Source organism: Calidris pugnax, unplaced genomic scaffold, assembly GCF_001431845.1.
Source record: "Calidris pugnax isolate Ruff unplaced genomic scaffold, ASM143184v1 scaffold178, whole genome shotgun sequence".
NCBI lineage: Eukaryota > Metazoa > Chordata > Aves > Charadriiformes > Scolopacidae > Calidris > Calidris pugnax.
In genome coordinates this window covers 2,488,432-2,496,306 of record NW_015090986.1, presented here as the reverse complement: position 1 = coordinate 2,496,306, position 7,875 = coordinate 2,488,432, and positions in this window count along the sequence as shown.

Here is a 7,875-nt window from a genome sequence, read left to right as displayed (position 1 = left end):
TTGGCCTGCTTGGCCACCTGGGCACACTGCTGCCTCACATTTTTTCTGCTGGGCAGCTTTCCAGACACTCTTCCCCAAGCCTGTAGCGTTGCCCGGGGTGGTTGTGACCGCAATGCAGGACCTGGCACTTGGCCTTATTGAACCTCATGCCATTGGCCTTGGCCCATTGATCCAATCTGTCCAGCTCCCTCTGTAGAGCCTTCCTACCCTCAAGCAGATCAACACTCCCACCTAGTTTGGTGTCATCTACCAACTTAGTGAGGGTGCACTCAATCCCCTCATCCAGATCATTGGTAAAGCTATTCAACAAGACTGGCCCCAAAACCAAGCCCCGAGGGACACCACTGAGGACAGGCCAACAACAAGATTTTGCCCCATTAATCACAACTCTCTGGGCACGGCCATCCAGACAGTTTTTTTACCCAGTGAAGAGTACACTTCTCTACGCCATGATTTGCCAGCTTCTCCAGAAGAATGCTGGGTCAAAGGGGGGATGGTGTCAAAGGCCCTACCAGAGTCCAGGCAGACAATGCCCACAGCCTTCCCCCCATCCAGAAGGCAGGTCACATGGGCATAGAAAGACATCAGGTTGGTTAAGCAGGACCTCCCTTTCACAAAGCCATGCTGATCCCTTGGCTGCCCTGCCCTTCCGTGAGAGCTCGCTCAAGACCATCCTCTCCATGATCTTTCCTGGTACCGAGGTCAGGCTGATGGGCCTGTAGTTCCCCAGATCCTCCTTCTGGCCCTTCTTACAGATGGGCGTCACGTTAGGCACCCTCCAGTCATCTGGTACCTCCCCTGATGACCAGGATTGTTGATAGATGATGGAGAGAGGCTTGATGAGCTCTCCCGCCAGCTCCCTGAGTACTCTTGGGTGAATCCCATCCACACACTTACGCATGTCTAGGTGCAAAAGCAGAGCATTAAATAATTCCTCCTGAATTACAGGGGGGTGGGGGTGGGGGGAGGTTGTTCTGCTCTCCAACCTTATCTTCCAGCCCAGGAGGCTGAACACCCTAGGGATAGGTGGTCTGGTTATTAAAGACGGGGGCAAAGAAGGCATTAAATATCTCAGCCTTCTCCTCAACCTTGGTTGCAGTGTCCCCCCCCCCGTGGTCTGGCTATTAAAGACGGGGGCAAAGAAGGCATTAAATATCTCAGCCTTCTCCTCAACCTTGGTTGCAGTGTCCCCCCCCCCGGCATCCAGTAAGGGATGGAGATTCTCTGGCTCTCTTTTTATTGTTGATAGATTTATAAAAACTTCATTTTGTTGTCCCTTATGTCAGTGGCCAAGTTGAACTCCAGCTGGGTTTTTCCCTTCCTAATTTCCTCTCTGTATAACCTAGCGAGATCTCTGTACTCCTCCTGAGTTGCCTGTCTCTTCTTCCCAAGCTGGTAAACCCTCCTTTTTTTCCTAAGCTCCGTCAAAAGCTCCTTGTGCAACCAGGCCGGCCATATTCACTGCCCTTTTATCTTGCAACATACGGGGACAGCCTGCTCCTGGGCCTTTAAGATTTCCTTCTTGAAGAGCGTCCAGCCTTCCTGGACCCCTTTGTCCCTCAGGACTATCTCCCAAGGGACTCTCTCAACCAGAGTTCTGAACAGGCTAAAGTCCACCCTCCGGAAATCCAAGGTGGAGTTTTTGCTAACCCCCCTCCTCACCTCTCTAATAATTGAGAACTTGACCACTTCACGGTCACTAAGTCCGAGACCATCACATCTCTCACTAGTCCTTTTCTATTTCTGAAGTGTAGTATGTCTAGTGAGGCACCTCCCCTGGTAAGTTCACCTACCAGTTGTGTCAGGAAGTTATCTTCCAAACACTCAAGGAACATCCTAGCCTGCCTGGTGTCTGCTGTGTTATATTTCCAGCAGATCTCAGTAATCTGAAGTCCCCAACCAGAACAAGGGCTGGCAATTGCGAGACTGCAGCCAGCTGCTTATAGAATGTTTTATCGGCCTTCTCATCCTGGTTGGGTGGTCTATAGCAGACACCCAGCACAAAATCTCCCTTATTTGCCTTCCCCTTTATCCTTATGCATAAACACTCAACTTTGTCATCACCAGCCACACCCCCACCTCTTCTTCCTTGCCTATCCCTTCTGAAGAGCTCATAGCCATTTCTAGCAGCATTCCAGTCATGACTGTCATCCCACCACGTTGCCGTGATGGCAACTACATCATAGCTGTTCTGCTGCACAATGACTTCCAGCTCATCCTGTTTGTTCCCCACGCTATGTGCATTAGTTTAGATGCACTTGAGCTGGGCTACCGATTTCACCCCCATCCTTGGCCCTTTACCCCTAGGCTCGTTACTGGTGGGCCTGGTTTTATCCCCTTCCGCCTTCAATTCTAGTTTAAAGCCCTGTCCATGAGCCTTGCTAACTCTTGCCCTAATACCCTTTTCCCCCTGCAGGACAGGGTTTTCCCATCTGTTGGGAGCAGGCCTGGTGTCCTGTGAATTAAACCATGATCAAAAAACCTGAAGTCCTGCTGGTAGCACCAGTTTTGGAGCCAGGCATTGATCTGTCTGGTCTTCTTGTTCACCCATTCTTCATTCCCCAAGACTGAAGGTACAGAAGAGAACACAGTTTGTCCTTTTGTCATCACCAGCCACACCCCCACCTCTTCTTCCTTGCCTATCCCTTCTGAAGAGCTCATAGCCATTTCTAGCAGCATTCCAGTCATGACTGTCATCCCACCACGTTGCCGTGATGGCAACTACATCATAGCTGTTCTGCTGCACAATGACTTCCAGCTCATCCTGTTTGTTCCCCACGCTATGTGCATTAGTTTAGATGCACTTGAGCTGGGCTACCGATTTCACCCCCATCCTTGGCCCTTTACCCCTAGGCTCGTTACTGGTGGGCCTGGTTTTATCCCCTTCCGCCTTCAATTCTAGTTTAAAGCCCTGTCCATGAGCCTTGCTAACTCTTGCCCTAATACCCTTTTCCCCCTGCAGGACAGGGTTTTCCCATCTGTTGGGAGCAGGCCTGGTGTCCTGTGAATTAAACCATGATCAAAAAACCTGAAGTCCTGCTGGTAGCACCAGTTTTGGAGCCAGGCATTGATCTGTCTGGTCTTCTTGTTCACCCATTCTTCATTCCCCAAGACTGAAGGTACAGAAGAGAACACAGTTTGTCCTTCCAAACCCTTGACCAGTCGTCCCAAGGCCCTGAAATCTTTCTTCATTACCCTCAGACTTCTGATCTCTAAGTCATCAGTATCTACCTGAAAGATCAAAAGAGGGTAGTAATCTGAGGTCCGTAGAGACCTGAGACCTGGAAGTTTCCTGGTTATGTCCCTAACATGGGCCCCAGGGAGGCAGCAGACCTCCCTGTAGGAAGGGTCCAGCTGGCATATGGGACCCTCAGTTCCCCTCAGAAGGGAACCTCCTATAACCATTGCCCTCCTCTTGCTCTTCACAGAAGCAGTCTTTATGTGTGGAGCTGGCTGCTTTGGCAGCTCCTGGGATGTGGCTTTATCAGAATCATCAATTCCCTCATCCTCTATCTCCAGAGGCCCATATCTGTTCTGTATGGGCACCTGGGAAAGTGGGGGAGGGGACTAGGGAGGCAGCAGACCTCCCTGTAGGAAGGGTCCAGCTGGCATATGGGACCCTCAGTTCCCCTCAGAAGGGAACCTCCTATAACCATTGCCCTCCTCTTGCTCTTCACAGAAGCAGTCTTTATGTGTGGAGCTGGCTGCTTTGGCAGCTCCTGGGATGTGGCTTTATCAGAATCATCAATTCCCTCATCCTCTATCTCCAGAGGCCCATATCTGTTCTGTATGGGCACCTGGGAAAGTGGGGGAGGGGACTCTGGAGGGGACTCTCCTGCTGCCCTGAGCAGGTACCTGCTTCCATTCCTCATCTTCCTCTCCTGGTTCCCCTCCTTCTGCCTGGTGATAAGAGGGCAGGGGATCTCCATGCTGACTTGCAGGGAAGACCTACAAAACACTTTCAAAGGATAAGCATTGAACTAAAATTCTAACTTTTTGGAAAAAAAAAAAAAAAAAAAGTGGAAAACAGATACAGGCTTTGTGATGTATTATAGTCTCCCCATCACAAAGCTGCATATCCCAGATGCTTTTTTTCTTTCATTAAGAAGAAAGACACCTATAAGAAACCTTAATAGGCACCTATATACACTGGGAGCTTTTAGGCAGCTGGAGAGATGGTAACTGGTTAGCTGACTGTCGTGGACGGAGTGATCAACTTTACTAGTTAGAGTGAAGTAGTGAAATATTTATTAAGGTGAAACAGTGATTTAACAAAATCAGTAGTAAGTGTGATAAAACCAGTAGTAAATGCGATAGTGTTTTACAAGATATGATGTCAAGGTACACTCTATTATTTACTGCACAGAGAACAGGGTCAGACAAGCTGTCCTGTTGAGACACGTGGTTCAGAAAGGACCCCCTTGCTTTCTAAACTCCTTCTCAGAGAGGAGTCTGGGTGCGGCTGGATCCAATCCTAGTCCCAGACTTGGTCAACGGTTTATGTCTAAAGGATCATAGATGCGCAATCAATCCTTTACATTACTTAGATAAAATTTCAAAGTTTAGCATGCTATTAGTCACTTACCGAGAATCTGTTGTGGCAAGGAATCTCAACCTCGAGGAGTAGAACCTTAAGTGAGTGTCCTCACAAAAGTGGAGATCCTGGCGTGCAGCCCGCTGCCATACAGGAGAGCTCAAAGGGCTCTTGGGCTGTCCACTATTTATACAGTAAGACAATTGACCTATAGTCAGTCATATTCTAATGGGAACAAAATATCTAGGTCCCCACTCCAGACAGTGTTATGGCTGTGTTGCCAGTCATCCTCCGAAGTCCAGGTGCAAGTTATCACAACTGATGTTGTGATGGCCATGGTGGCCAAGGCCCGAGCAGGAGCCTGGGGAGGGGATGGGGGAAGGGAAGCAAAACAGAGAGACCACACCGCCACACTGACACAAGTCAAACCAACTTTGCTCTTCCCACTTCTAGTCTTCGTGAAGTTGTATTACAGGGAGAAAGAAACCATTCGGGTAACACTTCCCACATTTGGAGCAATCACAAGTAGGTGTACATTTTGGTATAACATGTTAGGGAGTGGACGGCCAGCCAGGAGCAGAGAGACACAGCAAGGCAGGCAGGGCAGAGCACTGGCTAATAAGAGCTGCAGTACCGGAGCATTCAAGCAAGAAGAATGGGACTTATAATTGCCTCTACCCTCCAACAGTATGTTTGCTCCAACTGAAATAGGCAGACTGCCTATAGTCTTGCAACACTTTCTTTCGCTCTGCCATTTCCCACAGCTAACAGACTTCTTGCAAAGTGTCTGGCTGCCAACAGGTCCCACAGTGGCGACCTTGCAAGCAACAGGCACCTCAAGGGGGCTGAATACAGGAGAAGGACATTCACAGTCCTGAAGAAATAAAAGCCTAGTTTTGAAGATTACTAGAGAGCTGATGCTTGTTAATCCAGGGCAGGCCTGATCTCAAGACTTGTGAAGACCCATGGCCTTATGTGTTGTTTGGCCAAGGATTGAGGGGAGGAAGGAAGAAACGGCTCAAGTGTCCTGTGGGAAGAGGCCTCAGTGTCCTGCTTGGATGAATTTTCCCATCTAATTGACTCAGTAGTGCCAGAAAGCGAGTGTTGCTGGTGGAATATCCCAAAGCCACAAAGCTGCTAGAAGAGCTGCCAGTCTAATACACTTTCATTTAATTTATACTAGAAATTCCCACTCTCACTTGATGTCATGGTTTAGCCCCAGCTGACAAGAAAGAACTCACTCCCCCCACAGCGGCAGGATGGGCGGGGGGAGGAATCGGAAGCAAAGAAAAAGGTGAAACTCATGGATTGAGATAAAGGCAGTTCAACAGAACAGTGAAGAGGAAAACAACAGCAGTAGTACTGATCGAGGAATATACAAAACACAGTTAACATGTTACCACTCACTGACTGGAACCTTAAGCTGAGCTACCTCCCAGGCTTTGATTTTCCATTTCTGCCCTCTCCCTTGGCTCCCTGGCTATATACTGAGTACATCAGTCACATGGTACCAAATACCTGTTTGCCTTGTTCGGGTCAGTCTGCTCCTGTCTGGTTCCTGTGAAAATTAACCCCATGCCCGCCAGAACCAGGACACTTGGCTGGCTGCTTTCCATTGTCTTCTATCATATTCTCTCGGTCCTTGATTTAATCTCTGCATACGTTGCAGAAAGCCCTCTGCATTTCTGTCCCCCTGATGACAACCCTCCAACTTCAGCTTAGAGTGGGAATTTGACTAGCTGAACGCTCTTCCTAAGTTATCAAAGAAAACACAAGTCAGAATTCCCTCTGTTTTGTACCAGGACCCACTATGGCACCCATAAGAAGGGCATTCAGACTCTGCAAATTATCATTTCGAATGCAATTTATTAGAGGTAACACCATAAAGAAATAGAAAACTGTCCAATTTATTCCCAGTGAGGAGGTGTGAGGAGCAAGGTCTCTGGCGTGACCCATACAGAAGTTACCTTGCAGAACAGGAGACAAGAACGCCCCTATAGAAGTAAAGGCTTGATCAAAGAAAACTTGCTATTTATTTTCCAACCTTATATTCACTGTATCTCCCTTAGCAAGGTACCACAAGCTTTTCAGATGATGTACGTTGCGAGGGGATAAGCTCAAAACTGTGCACGGGGCCCGGGCAGTGTTCCTGTAGGGGTGATCAGGGCTGGAGGGTGCTTAATGGCAGACCCGGCAAAGACTGAGCGCGCACCCCCAGGATGGTCCAACGCAGTGTCCAGTTGCTTCAACTCAGGGAACTCCCGGAGCAAGTGCTTCAGCAGGTACAACCGAAGGCTTCGGCAAACTTCCTCACTTTAAGCGCTGAACATCTTCCACGGAACGCCCCTAACGCCGGGAAAATCCGTTACACCTCCTACAAAAGCAGAGGTCTCACAGAATTATCTAGGCTGGAAGACACCCTCGGGATCATCGAGTCCAGCCATCCACCCTACTCTAAAGTACTCCCCTACACCATATCCCCCAACACTACATCTAAACGGTTCTTAAACACAGCCAGGGATGGTGACTCAACCACCTCCCTGGGCAGCCTGTTCCAATGCCCGACCACTCTCTCTGTGAAGAATTGTTTCCTAATGTCCAGTCTAAACCTCCCCTGGCGCAACTTGAACCCATTTCCCCTTGTCCTATCTCCTGTGACTTGGGAGAAGAGACTGACCCCCGCCCCTCTACACCCTCCTTTCAGGTAGTTGTAGAGAGCGAGAAGGTCTCCCCTCAGCCTCCTCTTCCCCAGACTGAACAACCCCAGCTCCCTCAGCCTCTCCTCATAAGACTTATTCTCCAGACCCCTCACCAGCTTTGTTGCCCTTCTCTGGACCCGCTCCAGCACCTCAATGTCTTTTTTGTGGTGGGGGGCCCAAAACTGGACACAGCACTCGAGGTGAGGCCTCACCAGTGCCGAGTACAGGGGGATGATCACCTCTCGGGCCCTACTCACCACACTATTCCTGATACAGGCCAGGATGCTGTTGGCTTTCTTGGACACCCGGGCACACTGCTGGCTCATGTTCAGCCGACAGTCGACCAACACCCCCAGGGCCTTCTCTGCCAGGCAGAGCGTCTCCTGACGCTGTGGAGGTTGGTGGATGCCATGACGCCCCGGGATCGACAGCCGCCCCCACTCGTAAGCAGCGTGAAAGCCCCGATCCTCCCAGCCCCCCTGCGGGGCCTCCCCCCGTTCCCCATGCCGGCCGCCCTCCCCCGCCAACCGCGCCTGCGCTCCAACGGCCGCCCCGCGCCCCGCCCCGAGCCGGGCCGGGCCGGGCCGGGCGCACTCTGATGACGTCACCTCACCTGGCGTCCAACGTACCCGGCGCGCCGCC